The sequence below is a fragment of the Calonectris borealis genome, chromosome 2 (assembly GCF_964195595.1).
Source record: "Calonectris borealis chromosome 2, bCalBor7.hap1.2, whole genome shotgun sequence".
Lineage (NCBI taxonomy): Eukaryota > Metazoa > Chordata > Aves > Procellariiformes > Procellariidae > Calonectris > Calonectris borealis.
Genome location: NC_134313.1, coordinates 30,620,472 through 30,638,347, shown reverse-complemented (window position 1 = coordinate 30,638,347; position 17,876 = coordinate 30,620,472). Strand labels below are relative to the sequence as shown.

General features: G+C 40.7%; 1 protein-coding gene across 2 annotated transcripts in view; it reads left to right on the top strand.

Annotated features, from left to right (window-relative positions):
- The first annotated feature begins 1,893 nt into the window (after positions 1 to 1,893).
- Positions 1,894 to 17,876, top strand: part of WWP1 (WW domain containing E3 ubiquitin protein ligase 1) — an 87,531-nt gene continuing 71,548 nt past the window's right edge. Inside the window, exon 1 of one of the 2 annotated variants that reach the window (XM_075141534.1) lies at positions 1,894 to 2,400. The gene's annotated coding sequence lies outside the window, so the exon portion shown is untranslated. The remainder of the gene's footprint in view (positions 2,401 to 17,876) is intronic. The other variant, XM_075141538.1, reaches the window with a different exon arrangement.

Genomic DNA, 17,876 nt, shown 5'->3' with positions numbered 1-17,876 from the left:
AAGTGTATCAAAAGTCTTTTAAGAGGGAATAATACTTGGAATGTCACTGTTCCCCAGGGTGAGACAAATGTATGACAAAGCTTGTTTTGAAACAGGGAGGAGGCAAGCCAGAGAAACCCATAACTTGTGTATAGAGTATTGTTTCAAGTCACTACACACTTTTCATACTTCATAAGAAAGAAGCATTTAGCAATTTTACACATATAATCTACTAAGAAATAATGCTCATACTTTCCATGAAGTATCAGTATCTGATTACTGATATTAGTAACAAGCAAACCCTAGGAGTATAGAAATTAATAGCTTATGCAAAGAGCTGAGATAGAAATATCGCCATTTACACCTTCACCTGCCCTTTGCTGCTGGGAATATAATGCTGCATCCAGTGGAAAGTTCCTAAATATAATTTTTTCCCACTAAAAATTGTTCCTACCTAAAGGTACAGGTATTTTTTTTTCTAGATTTCAATTAGATTGCTTTATATCAGAAAAACAAACAAACAAACAAGCAGGAAAGAGAGATGGAGCTCATTAGCAGACTGGAAGTGCTACCAACGGATTGTAAAAGTAGTCCCTTGGAGTAAGTACTTAATTTTGGACAATCTCAGAACAAAAGTAGGACTGTAGTTTTCTTCAAATGTAAGCTTTAGTTGACGTACAGAAAACAGTTTCTTGAATTCTGCAAATCAGATGCATTAATTAAGTTGCTAACTGTAAACAGCTAGTCTTACTGCCCACGACGGATTTTGCAAGTGAACAGTTCACATGTTCTGTCATAATTCCTGCATACAAATACTCAGTTTTCAGGCACTTGAACTTGTATTACCAGTTAAGAGAAGACTAGTGTCATTTTCTTTTAGAAAAGTCTAGTCTAAGATACTTTTTAAAGTTGACCTGTACATAATGTTTCTTTCTTTTCCAAACTTAGTGGTTTTCCTATAGATTTTCTGTGAAGAATGAATAGGTTGGAAAGTAGTACTTCTAAGAGCTTCCCTTTTGTTTCTTGAAGGAATTTACATGCCCAAATCAGATTGCTGGCCCTCATGTTGTTTTTTAAAAACAACAAAATACCAGACTTTACTGAAAGTTGCTTCAGGGTCGCATACTGTAAGCTTTTGTTCCTTTCAATTAACAGTGGCGCTGGCCTTTCTGAGGCAACCACTCAAAGGCCTTGTTTATGCCCAAAAGTTCATGCTACCGCTGCCTCCGTAGCATTATGTTGTATGGTACGAAGCTAAAGCTTCATTAGTCTTCAATGTAAGACACAACTTAAGCCTCACGTTTGCGCATAAAATACATTTAGGTTTGTAAATCTGTACGGAATGCCTGTGCCTTTTCTAACGGTGGCTACCGACAAGCGGCCCCTTGCCGGTGCCGGGGATGGTGTTCCAGGTGTCGCTGGGGTCGAAGCAACTCGCGCTGCAGCGCGGCCGCCGGGCTGCCGCCGCGGGCCCCGCGCGCCCCAGGCGTCCCTGTCAGCGGCTCCACCGCCGCCGTGGGCTGCGAGGAGCTGCCTCTCCCCCACCGCCGCCTGTCCTCCTACGTACGGGAAAGCGTCAGTCGTTCAGAGAGGTAGAAGAGGTCAGGCGGTAGGGGAAGAGGACCAGCCGGACGGATCCCGCCGGCTCCGAAACGGGGCGACTGACACGGCCGCGGCGGAGCCTCCTGGCGGGGAGCAGGGGCCCGCCCTGCCTGCGTCGCCCGGGAGGAAGGCGGGTGAAGACACCCCCTGTCTTTATCGCTGGCACACCACCGGGGTGTGCTGGCTCTCAGCGCCGCCGCCGCAGAGGAGCTTTCTCGGGGGGGCAGTGACTCACAAAAGCCTTCCTTATCCTGCCCAAGCACGCTCTCCCCCGCGGACGGCACCCCGGCGCTGGAGCCTGGCCCCTCCTCCCCTGCCTCCGGAGAGGTTGATTCAGTCCGCTCGGCTCTTCTCCCCGCCGCAGCGCCCAAGTTGGTTCAGCCCGGGGCAGGCGCTAGGAATAAGCCCTGTCCCCTTTGAAGAGCCTCGGTTCAGGCTCTCCTTTTCCCTCCCACCGCCGCTGCGCACTGCTTGGTTCCGACTGGGCCCTCCCGCCCGGGCGGCGGCTCCACAAGTTCCTGCTCCCCGTGCCCGGGGCGCGCGCACGAGGGTGGCTCGGCCGTTGGGGGCGCGCGGCGGCGGCGGGAGCGGCAGCGGCGGCAGCAGCAGCAGGGGCGGCCGCGGGAGGAGGGGGGTTGTTGTGCAGCAGCCGCCGATGCCGCTGTGAGATGGCATCATTCTGCGCGGCGGCGGAGCGCGGCGCGGAGGGGTGAGGAGCCGCCTCGGCGGCGAGGAGGAGGAGAAGGAGAAGAAGAATAATAAGAAAAAGGTGGGAGGAAGGAGAAGGAGGCGGCAGCAGCTGTGAAGCTGCGAGCCACGGTAAGGAAACAAAACAGGCTGTGCCGCAGCCGTTTCGCTTTGCGGTCTGGCCCGGCAGAGCCCGACCGGCCTGAGGAGAAAAACGGCTGCCGTTTTTCTCGCTCTTCTTGGCCGCCGTTCGACCGTGGGGAAGCGGGGGCGGCGAGGGCAGGGGGGTGGGCTCTGGACGGGCGCGAGGTGCCCCTGTCACTGAGGGGCGGGGAGGAGGGGATGGGCGTGGGGGCTAAAATGGCGAAGGGAGCTGTAGTAAGGTCTCGGTCTCTCCGGCACTTCAACTCGTCGCACCCCACGGGCCCTACTGGAGGAGGGTGGTGGCTGTTGCTTCTCCCCTTTCGATGACCCCATTTGGTGACTGGAGGATTGCTGTGTTTCCCTGCCGTCTCCCACCCTGGCTCATGTCTGGACAGGGCTGAGGGCCTCTTGGCCCACAGCTGGCAAGGGGAGGGAGGGTCGGTACTTTGATGAGCTTGTGGAGGTGTGGGGCGGGGGGGAAGGAGAGGGGGAGTGTCGCTGGTGTCCGGTGTCAGGCGAATAACCTTGTTTATTCCTGTCTACGGCCTTTCGAGTGAGGGTGACTGAGGGCTGAGTCCTGACCTGTGTCAACGCTGAGTGGATTGCGAGAGGCATTAGTGACTGGGAGTCAGTGAGGCAGTTCCACGGCCGGCCCTTGCTTGGTTATCTACAGAATGAAAGCAGGGAAGGATATTGTTACGTTTCAGTTCACCTTCCTTTGGTGAAACTGGGGAGGGAGGAGGTGAAGAGCCGTTTCGCCGCTACAATGAGCTGCTGTCACCCTCACAATATGTGTAGTGTGCCTCCTCTCAAGAGGAGGGGGCACAGCAGGGAGGGAAGTCGTTGCGGTTACTGCTCAAGTTATGCGTGTCTGCCAGTCTCTCTGGGTCCTCTCAATGTATGTTTTGCTGAGCAGACTGTGTGAATTCAAGACCTCAAAAGACCTGTTTATGTCATTTGTCTTTGTTTATGTTGTGGCAAAATATTACAACTCAGTGGAAGTGTTTATTTACTTGTTTTTATTTGTAGATGTCTTATTTTTGGAACAATACCAATTCTTATCGCAGTTTAACTAGGATGATCTAGCTCTGCTTCCAGATCTATAAATGTTTAAACTGTACATCAAAGAGGGGAAAGGACTTAACACTATTTTAATGGGAGCTCTTTGATGGTTGGGTGAAACTGTGAAAAGAGCTTTTCATATTTCAGTCATATTTTCATATGGTGCTTGTGTCGTGTAGAAAATCATCAGGATATCTTGCATTAAAGAAACCCCAGGTTATGCAAGGTTAATAACACTGGCTTACTAGGTGATACTGTCACTGACTGCAGGCGGCTGGATTATATATGGTCATACACGTGAAAGACAATATGGCCCTCATAATAATAAGAATCTCCCCTTAAAATTCATATCCTGGTTTAATGCCTTTGTGATATAGGAACAAGTTGATTATTGGTGGGCTGTGATAATGCTTCACTAACTTGGGCTGGGTTTTTTTTATTTTATTTTTATTTTTGTATGCTGCCTTATCTGAGTCCGTGTTGGTCAAGGTATAAACTGAATTATTACTTCTCATTGACTGTCATATTAATAAAGATTAAAGAAATTTTGCATAGAGAAAAAATCTGAAGGATTTTTTATTCTTTTGAGAAAAGTTTTACAGTTGTAAAAGCACAGTTTATCTGGACTCTTGACAAAGATGCTTTCAAATGGGGCTACTAGAAAGACTTTCAGGTCTTGTTGCTTGTGAAACTGTGGGTTTACAATCCTTTTGTCACCTTTTTGGTGTGTATTTTGAGCTATATTTTAAAGATCTGATCCTATAAATACTTCTAGTTTGAGTAACTCACCACTATCAGTAGTCTTTTTCCAATGATACTGTAGAATAATTCCCTTAAGTACATAATTATACTTGAAAACATGAAAGCAATTTTACTTACCCGGGACTGATTTAATCTCTTGGCTGGGGACACCTTGTTATCAAAAAGGTATGGATTATTTTTGTTGGAAAAATAATTTACATTTGTTGCTAAACATCAGTGAACAAAGCATTGTAAGTCAACCTGTGTGTTTTTGTTAAAGGGTTGGCAATAAAGTTTAAATAGTCACCTGTCTACAAGTGCTTCTTACATCATGGGAATACTGACAGAGTTCAGAGCCAACCCCTGTGGAACCCTTGGAAGAAGGAGGAATGTCTGCTAGTTTTATTGCTTTTCATTTTCCTTCTTATCTTTCCACATGAAGTTGGAAATTTTGATACGTTGGAATTTCTACCCACTTTCCTGTTTTTTCTGTTAAAAGAATGTGTGTGGGGAAAGAAATTTCTCCTGGTCTTTGGATACAAAGAAGAGTTGGGGGTAAGGATCTATGGCAGGAAGTTGGTATTGCAATCAGTTTCTTCATGCTTCAGTATTCTTATGCCATTAAAATACTAGATTTGAAAACTAAGGTACCGTAATCAAAAAATCATGACCTAAGCCATGTTTATTAATTGGAAATGGCTACTATTTATGCACTTAGAGCAACCAGTCATTGTTAGCTTAAAAAACCCACAACCCAAATCCCCCCAAAAAACCCAAGTTCATCCCAGAACTTAGCTGGGTGAAATGCAGGTAATGAAGTGAGAAGGCTTGGAGAGGGAATGGATGGAGTGGTGGACAAAACCAAAAACCAGTTCTTCCTGCAGACTATGCTTAAGTGATTCTTGGAGGTTATTTTTAACTTGGTTAAAAAGACTCCCTTTCTTCATAAAGACTGAAGAGAAGGAGTGAAGCTGCTGATAAAAATGTCATATCTTCTAAGCTAGGTTAGTACTACTCTTACCTGCTTCTGCATGCTGTAACTTTCACCTCAATTAAAAAAAAAATGGCTTTCTAGCTCTGCATCAATTGCATACGACTCAGTCAGTAGAAAAGCTGCTCCAGTGTGCCTTCCTGTGTGAAAGTGTGTAAATTGGGGCAGAGTTCCACAGTTTCTATGGCACTGTCAGATTAACCAAAATCCTGTCATTTTTGCTGTCCTCATGAAACTTGTAAACCAGAACTGCCGAACTCTTCCTTTGAATTGTGAGTTAAGCAACGTGTAGTGACATTCTTCTGTATTGCTTTGGTCTATGTACAAATGCAGACAATAGCAGTTGGTTACATCCAGGTCGTTCTTTAAAAGTTTGTTTTCATTGCATAGAATCATAGAATCGTTTAGGTTGGAAAAGACCTTTAAGATCATCAAGTCCAACCGTTAACCTAGCACTGCCAAGTCCACCACTAAAGCGTGTCAGTAGGCCACTTTCTTTGTAGGTGTTAGTTCAGATTTAACATAATCTGCTGACATTCTCCTGTTGTGACATAAAAGTCATAGGTAAGGACCATCGGAAGTATCGGAGATTTCACCTCTGTTTTCTTGAAGGAAAAGTATATGGCAGGAGAGAGAAATCTCCTCTTCCCCATCAGCAGGAGTTGGAGTGTCCGGAAGAGGCATTCCAAAGGTTTTTAGAAAAGAACAGATCTTGCGGCTGGTGCACCCTCTTTCTTTTCCTGTAGAACAGTGTCATGGCATGGTTTTTGCTAAAATTTGCTACAGTACCTTTTAAAAGGGAGTTTTTGTTTTTAATTGCTTTCTGTAAGTGATTACTGCTTCTTTGGATATGTTTTTGCTGTGTTTTGAGTATCTAATAGTTTAACCAGAAGCATACTTAAGTTTAGCTCTGTTTTGCAAGTGTAGTGTTGCTTTACAGAGGAACACTAGAGGTTCCAGGGAAGCTATCAGCTGTCAGAATAGTTATAGTATGCCAGAATTATTTACCTGGGAGAGTGTTATGGTTTTCTTTTTTTTTTTTTTTTTTTAAATTTCTTAGCATTCCAGGGAAGCTATGTCAGGGAAACCTTTATGCTCATGTTACGTGTAGGTCTTAGTAACTACTACACATGTGGTATGTAGTATGAAGCAATTCATCATTGCAGGTTTGCATAACTGTATACTGCTGTGGTTCTGTAATAGCAGATATATGGCAAACAAACGATTCTTTTTATTCCCTCTTCCCTTAGTCGGTGTTGACGATTGCGTAAGTTTGTAATCTAAAGTACAGTTTGATAATTCGGTATTATCAAAAAAGCACTTTCAAAATCCTATTTAAAGAGAATATGGATTTGAATTTAACATATAAATTCTACTGACTTCGAAGAATAAACTGAAATTTTCTTAGCTGGTTGTGTTACTTTATAACAGCTTTTGACTAAAATGAAGTCTTTAATAAGAATTGGAGTGAAGCATGTGTTTAAGAAAACAGATTGCGTTCTTGAGCTTTTGAAACTTTTTTATTAATCACATTTTTCTTATTGCTGGAATATGTTAGAGTTGCTTATGTTCTGCTTTAAGTGACTAGGGTCTAAACATACTTAAATGTAACCCGTTCAAAATCTGACGACTTAACATCATCACTGTTAAGGATGTTAACCTGGAGTGATGTAACTAGTATGGCCAATAGTTTTTTCTTTTGTAATGAAATTCAGCCTCTGATGTCAGTCTAATGCAAGGAGTCTTTCATTGGCTCAAATCACTTCAGAATAACTTTTATCATGTTACTGAAAACACAGTAGGACATTCTCTTGATTTGTCTTATGTGTAAATGGCATTGAGAATGCAAATATGTGTTTGTAACTGACCTCCTCAAGTAGTTCTAACGGCACAGAATTATTCCATCTACTTTTTTCTATTATGATTTTACAGTTATCTTGCTGAAAATCATTGTGGAGATGGAAGAAAACAATTTTAAAAAATGTCGAGAAGAGGATGTCACATTTTAAAAATAAACACCAAAATAATTCTGCTTTACACATTCAAGTATCTTCACCTTGCAGCCTGAAGTGGGCAGAAGAGAGCTCTTGTCTGTGCTTCTGTGAGTACAGACAAAAGTATAGTGAGTGCACATTTCTAGTTACTGGGGTTTCTAACCAAGATGTTTTGCTATAAGCATTTAAATGGAGCAGGAGATTAGCAGAAGAGCCCTTTAAAAAAGAAACAAATGAAACTTTTCATCTGTTCCTCATGTAAGTGGGTAAAAAATATGAGAGAACTTTGGATTGTATGTGCATTTCAAGGTAGCCAGTGATTTCTCAGTAAAAATGAAATCAAAGGAGTTGTAGTTTTAGAATAGGGAAAAGTAAACAGGAAAGATAAAGTTCATAATCTGTAAAATTGCGCAATATACTTGGGCATCAGAACTGAAAAAGGAACACGTGTCCAGTTTTGAAACACAGTGCTCTGCTGGTTCTTGAGAAATTCAGTAAGATGTGGGTTTTTTTTTTGGTTGTTTGTAAGCATGAACTAAACCTGCTGAACAGATCAAGGTACATTTGTCTTAAAAACTGACCTTGTTTTTGCTAATTGATATATTGGAATTAGCTCTCTTGCATTTTCTAGTATACACAGTGACATTAAAGTATCTGTGTGTAAACATAACAGTCAAAAAGCAAAATAAAATCTAAGAGGAAAGCTAAATAGAAGATGAAGAACAACAGGATTGCCAAACTTCTCTTTTCTCTTCCCCTTAGGTTAGAAGTGTGGAAGTTGCTTTTTCTTAAATTTCAGTTTTCTTTATTCCTCATTCTTGGCACTTTTTATTTTCCACTTCCAGCTACCTTGTTACAGTGTTATCTTTTTAAAAAATGATCACTGTCTTACTGTAGTAGCTGGAAAGATTTTTGGTTTAAAAGGAAAAGAAAAAAAGTGTATTTTGACTTCCGGATGCAAGTTACAAGGACAGGACTAAATTCAATTGGTATTGAAAATCTGGTGGAAGACTGATATTGGTGTGTCATTTAAAAATAAAATAAAATAAATCCCTGGCTGAATGTCTTGTGAGAGGTTGCTGACAAAGCTATGTTGTCATGGGATGGTGAGTAAAACTGCATTGTTAAGGAAATAGCTATGGGGAAGAAAACTAGTTGGAGTCTCAGTTCGTAACATGACAAAAAGACTGCTACTAATGAACTGGCAAAATCTGTAGGTGGTGAAATTATTTATTGAGTAATGGAAGTGGAAACTTCAGAGGGATATAACGGGCTAGTTTAATATTTGGTGATAGATGCATTTTTGTGTTAACATGGGAGACCTAATGTGTATTGGAAGGAGTAGCTAGAACTATTCATCAAAGTGTGGGGTGTAAATTATGTATTTGGTTATAAGAGCCCAACATAATTATGAATTACTCTATGAAAATGTCCCATTAGGAATGGAATAAAAAATAAATATTGGAATGTGTTAAGAATATAACATATACTAGCTTGCATACTATTTTTATATTAATTACATAAGCGTATTTGAAAACTACTAAATGTTACTGTTGTATGGCAAGTGGTTCTGGTACTATGTGGAGACCTCCTAGCTTTAGCTCTTTTACAAATGGGCTATTGTGTTTCTTTGTTGCTTGTATTCCATTTTTGATTGGGAAAAAATAACCGATTCAGGAGAAAACTATTAGAATAGTACTGCTCCTGTGCAAATAAAATGGAAAATATCGTTTATTTTTAGCATAAAAAGAAGTGAAAGAAGAGAGGCGTCCAGTAGAGGCTAACAACCTTGAATAAAACATGAGAAAATTTCAGCCTATGCTTGTAACTCTCTGTCATACAACTAAACAAGGAGATGTTAGAGAGCACACCTTGAAAAGTTAAGTAGGGTAGTCTATGAAGAAGTAATTCTTAAAAGATTCACTTGAGATTGGCTGATTGTGTGATTCAAAATAAGGAATAGATTTTTATACAGACAAGGAGAAAATCCATCACTAAGTAATAGGAGTTTTCATAAAAAAGATTATAGAGATTGCACTTCAGTGCATAAACTAACCGCATTTTTAAATACTTCCTATGAGCAAGTTAGTCTAGACTGCCCACTACAGAATTTCTTGGATTTTTTTTTTTTTAACTATCAGGGACAGCTTGCTTTCAGAGTTGGTCGAAGTTCTTGTCAATTTTGAGTAAATCTGCTGTGCCGATTGCTTCAGTTTCAAAGTTTTAAAGGCCATAAGAAATTAGAATTAGGTTAAATAAATCTGTATTAGCAGAGACATACACTTTGGGCTTATTTTCCTGCATAATTGAAAATTTTGTGTTTCAATCCCTACCTGTTAACAGAGGGGAAGTAAGAACATTTTTCCAGATGTTTATTGACACCCCCCCAGCTTAAAGGCTGATGGTTTCAAAAGTTGATGTAGAAGATGTAGGAATAGAATAAAGAATAAAACAGGCAACGCCATCATGCCACTGTTTATATCCACAGTGCGTTCCTATCTTGAATGAATGCTTTGTGCATTTTTCATCTTTTCCACTTTCCACCCTGTCTCGAAAGGTATATAGTAGAACTGGAGAAGGTACAAAGAAGGACTGCAAGGATGACTGATTTATATGGAAGAAGACTTAGAGAATGACTAAGGATTCTTAATACTCTTCAGTCTGGAAGACCTGTGCGTTGACCATGTCATGCAAGTGTACATTATGTGGGTAAAGGATGCTGGAGATGCTTTTCTCTTGCTTGTCTTTCCTATCTCTAATATCTACCCTCAAAAGTTCCTCGAAAATCAACGTGAATAAGGGAATAATTTTGAAAATTCACGTCTTTCAGTGGGGAGTTGGATGACCTTTTCTGTGCAATTTTTGTAGTCATTTGTTTTCAAGGCAGTGTTGTTCTCAAGAATTAGCTGTTAATGATTTTAAGTTATATAATGTAGTCTTTAGTTTGTCACCAGAAAGGGTACTGACCCTCATGAGTGTATCTACATTTCTTATGAACTCCATCTGTTCATCTAAAATGAAAATAACTAATATTTCAAACACTCTTTTACTACAAAACTTAAGTAGTTTTCTTATAGCCCACTGATTCTTTTGTAGCATTGAGTTAAACTTATGCAATGTATTGATGTGGTCCAGTATTGACCCTTGAGGAGTCAAGCTTTAGGCTCTTTTGGTAAGACTTATGTGTTACTCATTTTCATGTTCAGAAGTTGTCATTTTTGTGTAGCTAAATTTTGGAATCAGATTAACTCCGATTAGAATTGTATTGGAAAATAATTAGCAGAAATAGGCAACTGTTTGTTTTAAGAAGTGAGAATTATTTATCAGCTGGGAGCCTTACTAAGGATCAGGTTGAATTCTCTAGCACTGTAGAGACTGAAGGGCTATTTTTGAAAAAATAAGGGACAATGCTTGGGTGAGTGCTCTCAGGTAAGATTAGTGCAGTCTGTGATTGGAATTAGGACAGACATGTGTTAGTGTTTTAACACTGCTGAGATTGACAGCTGGAAAGAGACTTGCATAGCACATTTAAAAAAGCAAATATTCAGAGAAAAGAGAGTGAGAACATGCAGTGAATTCTACTTATACCTCTTTGAGCTATTTTTTGAGATAGAGTTACTGAGGAGAGGTGGATCACATCAAATCTCTTACTGCCAAAAAATGTGCAAAGATCCTTTCTGCCACTTTAGCCTGTAACACTGAGTAGGTTTCTCTTCTTCAATAGCCCTTCAGTCTCTACAGTGCTAGAGAATTCAACCTGATCCTTAGTAAGGCTCCCAGCTGATAAATAATTCTCACTTCTTAAAACAAACAGTTGCCTATTTCTGCTAATTATTTTCCAATACAATTCTAATCGGAGTTAATCTGATTCCAAAATTTAGCTACACAAAAATGACAACTTCATTTCTTCTCTCTTCCTCTTTTCTTTGAATTGTCATCTTTTACTGACTTACCAGAACAATGAGGACACTGGAAGACTATTTTGTGGGCCAGTATTAATGTATTTCCCATTATTGGTATTCCTTAATCATGGTTTCTTCATATTCCCACAAAAACAAGGGGGAGAGTGTAACAGAAACAGCAGCACTCTTGGTTAACATTTTTAAAGTTGTTTTATGTTCCGTTGGAATTTGTTGGTTTGTTGATTTTGCTGTGATTGCAGTAAAGATGTGCTTACACTAGTCATGGCTATTGTGACTAATAAGGTGGTGGTGACAGGCACAAATTCTTGTGAGTGGATTTTATAAGCTATCTGGGCGTTCTTGGTATGTGCTCAGGCTGCCTGCCTGTTCTGAAGCCCATACTTCTCCATTTTCCATATTGTTATAATATGTTACCTATAGAGTTAAATTTAATATGGAAGTGCCTACATGTAACTATGGTAAGGTTTTCTACTTGCAGTGTAGGTCTACTAAAATCTGCCCATATTTTAGAGATATATCTTAGTATATTACTTTACATTGCTCTTGATGCAAGTCTATAAACAATAACTTATACCAACCGTTAGGATTATCCATAGCAGAAGGCAACACAGAGGCTGAAGACTAGTGTGTAGCTAGCGTATTATGTATTCTGGCAGGTATGAAGGCTGTTCAGCTGAATTATTAAAGTGAGGGAGAAAATACTATTCCCTGATTTCTTGACATACGTGTTGGACTGTCGGCCTTTAACTACCATTGTTCTGTTCAAGTACCTGGAGTTGTTTACTCCATTTGTTTCACTGTGCGTGTGGTCCTATCTGTAATACACAGAGGAGGCATTGTGATATTTTTCATTATTTGATACTGTGATAGGACCTAGAAGCATCATCGTGATTAAGATTCACAAGCGAGGTGTACCCTAAATATTTTGCTGATAAGTTGCTCCATGAGCAGTGGAACTAGGCTTTATACAAATTTTTCTTACATCATTACAATTCTCTTCTCCCTTTGCTGTTCTAGACCTTTCCTACTTGTAGTAAAAAAGCCACTATGCGCAGCTCCAGCTCAGACTGATTCTGTGGTGATCGTGTAGCCTTTGAGCCAGGCAGCGTGGATGGCTTCAGATCATGCTGCAGCCCTTTGCTCAGCAAGTGTAGGAAATGGTGTCTTTTTCCTCTACCTAGCTGTTGATTTTCATGAAGCTCATGGGAACTTAGTGTATCAGAGGACATTACTTATCAGTTTATTTTAACTGAATCTGGTGGTGAACAGATTCATTTAGAGGGATGGAGATGAAAGGAAGAGTGGGAAGAGGCAGGTGGACAGTATGAGTCATACATGTGATGTTTCCTTGGGAAACCAGGCTAAAAAGGTCCTTGCTAGTCTAAGTATAAGGCAAAACAGAACAGGCAGATGTGTGCAGTGGAATCATAGTCTGTCATTTGTTTGGACCCCCTGCAAAACACTCTGAAAAATAGGTTTTTGTAAATCGCTGTAATTGTACTATATTTTTTCTTAGACCCTAATATGAGGCTGGCAGTATGTTGTAGATAATGCATGAATCAATATTGCAGCATCTGAAGCAATGGTCAGTGAATGTGCTTGGAAAACTACAGAAAATGAAATATTTTTGTATGTAGCTTCCTCTCCATGCCCATATGAGTGGACAAAGATTTGTTTTCTGAGGTGGGGGGGTGGGAACCGCATATAGGTTGGCTTAAGAAAGATAAATATAGAAATGTTTGTATCAGACCTGGTGTGTGAAGAATATTAGAATTTGTCCAAGGGAGGGCAACAAAGATGGTGAAAGGCCTAGAGGGTGTGACTTATGAGGAGCAGCTAAGGATATTCAGTTTCTTCAGCTTAGAGGAGGCTGAGGGGTGACCTTATTTTTGTCTACAACTTCGTCATGAGGGGGAGCGGAGAAAGAGGTGCCGATCTCCTTCTGGTGTCCAGTGATAGGATGTGAGGGAGTGGCTTAAAACTGCATCGGGGGAAGTCCAGATTGGATATTAGGAAAAAGTTCTTCACTGAAAGCACTGGAACAAGCTCATCAGGGAAGCGGTCATGGCTCCAAGCTGTCAGTGTGCAAGAATAGAATAGAATAGGCTAGATTATTTGAGTTGGAAGGGACCTACAACGATCATCTAGTCCAACTGCTTGACTAATTCAGGGCTGATCAAAAGTTAAAGCATGTTGTTAAGGGCATTATCCAAATTCCTCTTAAACACTGACTGGCATGGGACATTGACCACCTCTCCAGGAAGCCTGTTCCAGTGTTTGACCACTCTCTCGGTAAAGAAATGTTTCCTAATGCCCAGTCTAAACCTCTTCTAACACAACATTGAACCATTCCCACACCTGTTACTGGATACTAGGGGGAAGAGATCACTACCTCCCTCTCCACTTCCCAGGCAGGAGACTTGCTAATAGTGCATTCAACTCTAGCATCCAGATCATTGATAAAAATATTGAACAGAACTGGTTCTAGAATTGAGCGCCTTGAGGAACACCACTGATGACTGGTTGGCAGCCAGATGTAGCCCTATTCACTACAACACTTTGAGCCCTGCTCTTCAGCCAGTTCTTCACCCAGTGCACTGTGAACCTGCTCATCTCAGAGCTGGACAACTTGTCCAGAAGGATGCTGTGAGGGACAGTATCAAAAGCCTTACTAAAATCCAGAAAAACTACATCCACCACCTTCCCTTCATCCACTAGGTGGGTGACCTTATCATAGGATATCAAATTAGTTAAATAGGACTTTCCCTTGTGAACCCGTGTTGACTGCGCCTGATGATTGCATTATTCTTTAAATGTCTTTCAATAGTACCCAGTGTGATCTTCTCCATAATTTTTCCTGGAACTGAGGTTAGACTAACAGGTCTGTAGTTTCCTGGGTCTTCCCTCATGCCTTTCTTGTAAATTGGAATAACATTGGCTAGCTTCCAGTCAGCAGGGACCTCCCCAGACTCCTAAGACCTTTGGTAGATGATCGAGAGGGGTCCTGCCATAACGTCTGCTAGCTCCTTCAGTACTCCAGATGAATCCTGTCAGATCCTATGGACTCGTGGGCATTCAGCTGATACAGCCGCTCTTTTACAATTTCAGTGTCCACAAATAAAAAGTCACTGTTCCTACATTCATGGCCTTCCGACTCAGGGGACTGGGTGGTCCAAGGTCTATCAGTATTATTAAGACTGAGACAAAAAAAGCATTGAATGCTTCTGCTTTTTCTTCATCCCTAGTAGTCAGATGACCATCTTCAACAAGTATCGGTCCAGTGTTTTCTTTAGACCTCCTTTTGCTGTCAACGTGCTTAAAAAAGCCATTCTTGTTATCTGACACAACATGGCGAGTTTCAACTCTAATTGAGCTTTGGCCTTTTGTGTCTTCTCCCCGCATAAATGAACCACGGCCTTGTAATCTTCCTGCGAAGCCTCACCTCGCTTCCAGAGATCATACAATTTCTTTTTCTTCTTGAGCTCCATGAGGAGTTCCCTGTTGAGCCAAGCTGGTCTTCTGCCCTGCTTGCTTGACTTGCAACACAGTGGAATTGCCTGCTCCTGTGTTTCTAAAAGGCTGACAGGCACTCATGGACTCCTAAGCCCTCAAAAGCAGATTCCCAGGGTACTCTGCTAAATAGCTCCCTGAATAACATAAAGTTTGCTCTCCTGAAGTCCAGGGTACCAACTCTGCTGTCCTTTTTTCTCATTACACTGAAAATTTTAAACTTGACCATTTCGTGATTACTGTGGTCAAGACAGCCACCTGCCATCATATCTCCCGTGAGTCCTTCTCTATTCACGAATAACAAGGCTAGCAGCGTCTTTCCTAGTTGGCTTACTGAGTACTTGCGACAAGAAGTTATCTTCCACAATTTCTTTTTTCAGGTCCTTTTTCAGTCCTGTCAGCCTCAAGTAATGCCTTTTTTTTGAGAATGCTTGTAAGCTACTCCTAGGTAAAGGAGTGCGGGATATTGTCAGTTGAAGATGGTTTTGGTAGTACTTTTGAGTTTTAACAGGAGGAAGAAAGACATTCTGCTGGCAGAAGAGGACCTGGGGGTCCTGGTGGACACTGAGCCGAACATGAGGCAGCAATGTGTCCTGGGGGCAAAGATGGCGAATGGTGTCCTGGGCTGCATTAGGTAAAGAATTGCCAGCAGGTTTAGGGAGGTGATCCTTCCCCTTTATTCAGTGCTGGTGAGGCCACACCTGGAGTCCTGTGCCCAGTGCTGGACTCCTCAGTACAAGAGAGACATGGACATACTGGAGAGAGTTCAACGAGGGGCCATGAAGATGATTAAGGCACTGGAGCACCTCTCCTTTGAGGAAAGGCTGAGAGAGCTGGGACTGTTCAGCCTGCAGAAGACTTGGAGGGACCTCATCAATGTATGTAAATACCTGAAGGAGGGTGCAAAAAGGACAGAGCCAGGCTCTTTTCACTGGTACCCAGTCACAAGACCAGAGGCAATGGGCACAAACTGAAGCACAGGAGATTCCCTGTGAACATGAAAAAGCACTTTTTTACTGTGAGGGTGACTGAGCACTGGCACAGGTTGCCCAGGGAGGTTGTGGAGTTTCCATCCTTGAAGATATTCAAAAGCCATCTGGACACGATCCTGGGCAACTGGCTCTAGGTGGTCCTGCTTGAGCAGTGGGGTTGGACCAGATGACCTCCAGAGGTCCCTTCCAACCTCAGCCATTCTGAGATTTTGTGATTTGGGATTATATATATGAATGTGGTGTTTATGGGCTGAATGTTTGGTGCTAAGAGCACTTCCATTGGACCATTGACTTAAAAAAAGTTTCCAGTGTTCACTATTAGCATAGAATATATCCTAGAGTTACAAATGTTTTGAACAGCACTTACTACTGTCCTTTCAAGTTTTCCAGATCTATTTGTTTGTATAGGTAATATTTATAAGTCTGATAGAATACAGTTTTTTTTTTCTTTACATTTTTTTTTAAAACTCACCAGTATCCAAGGAATTAGAGAAACTATTAGTAAGTAGAAGTAAGGAGTAAAGGGATCTGCAGGAATCTTATAATCTTGATAAGTAGCTAAGTATTCTGTTAAATCGTTTAAAGTTGCTAGTGTTTCATTTCATTAAACGGTATCCTAGATTTTTTGGGGTTTTTTAATGTGGAGGCCTGCATTTCAGTCCATCAATATTTGAGTGGAGTTTAAAACCAGCAGTAGGCGCCACAGAAAATAATTTGTTGCTCAGTAAATAATGGTCTTACTGCAATCCTGTCCTAAAAGTACTGCCATCGCGCATTTCTCTTGTGTGATGAGAAGTAAAATCAGTGCTCTTAGCAGTATTATTTTAAATGATCAATGAAAAACCGATTTCCATTTCTAATATTTTCTAAGCTATTAAACAATGACTTAAGCTACTATTTATAATACTTTTACAAATGATACTTCATAGCTAAGGACACCGTTAAATACTACTCACTGCATCTTACAAATTTCCAAGTTAATTATTAAAGTTATTCTATGTTTTATGGTTCCGAATATGTCTTGTGCCATCTTTTGCCTTCAGTTTGAGCATAGGACTGTAGCTTAAATTGTTTTCACAGGGATGCTTAAAGTTAATAATCTTTCCTTTCTTGATCATACTGTCACAGAAGTTAGGACTAGTAATATTGCAGGTTCTTCATGATGCATAATTTTAAGACATAGTTAGAAAAACTGATGGTGAACATGAATGTTGCATGGTTCCAATCTTAAATATTTATTATTTCGTAACATATGGCTTTCATGTGTACTTCTGTGGTGCATAATTAAAGTATTTCCCAGAAAAATTCTAAATGATTTAGGTGTAAAAGTCAAAGACAAAAATATACATAGGACTGAAAGTTAAAGGTAGTAAAGGTGAAAACAACAAAAAATAAGGGTTTTAAAAAACAGGAAGTGATTGAACTCATGCAGGTAAAAAAAGAAGTGTGATGAGGAATTGGCAGCTTGTGTTGGGGCAAAAGCAGAATACCAAAAGTCAAGGAACTTGACTTAGTCTGTGAAAAAACCATAACATTTCAGTATCATATAAACAGATCTATTGAGTTAAACTGAAAGAATCTAAGACCTTCAGTGTAAAGCGTTCAGATTAGAAAACAAAGGTTAGAGCTGTTTGTGTAACTTGGACTTTGCCTTCCTTGTGTATGTCTAGTGGGAGTCACAAATCAGAGCACTGGTTACTAGTTTTTGCCGCTGGACTGTGTTTCTTTCAGTATATGTATAAGAGAGACAAAACAAGGCCTGCTGCTTAATGATGCTTTATTAGTCTGTAGTTCTTGTTCTATTCCTTTATTTAATTTCAATAAATTAAAAAATGCCAAGGCTTTCTGTTCGACTTTAAAAAAAAATCTCCTAACTTTTTTGCAACTTTTAGTAATTTTAAGACGGACTTGTTGGCTGCGTAACTGTTACAATATGTTCATTTACAACTAAACATAACCCTTTTTAAACTCCTTGCTAGCTAGAAGATGTGTAATGTGAGATAATTAAAACAATAGTATGACTAAACAATATTTTCCTTTTCTTAAAGTTTGTCCTTCTGTTAAACAATTTGGTTCCTTAAGAGTGAGTGTAACAGTGCATACATGAAGGAAACCTTCTAAATGTCTGCAGCATGTCAAGGTACCATTTCGCCACCTTTAAATTCAATTAGTTATACCTGAAAAGGAGGATTGTAAAACAATGTGTGAGTATTTTAATTCTGGCATCCTATGGAAAGGAATCAAACCAGCA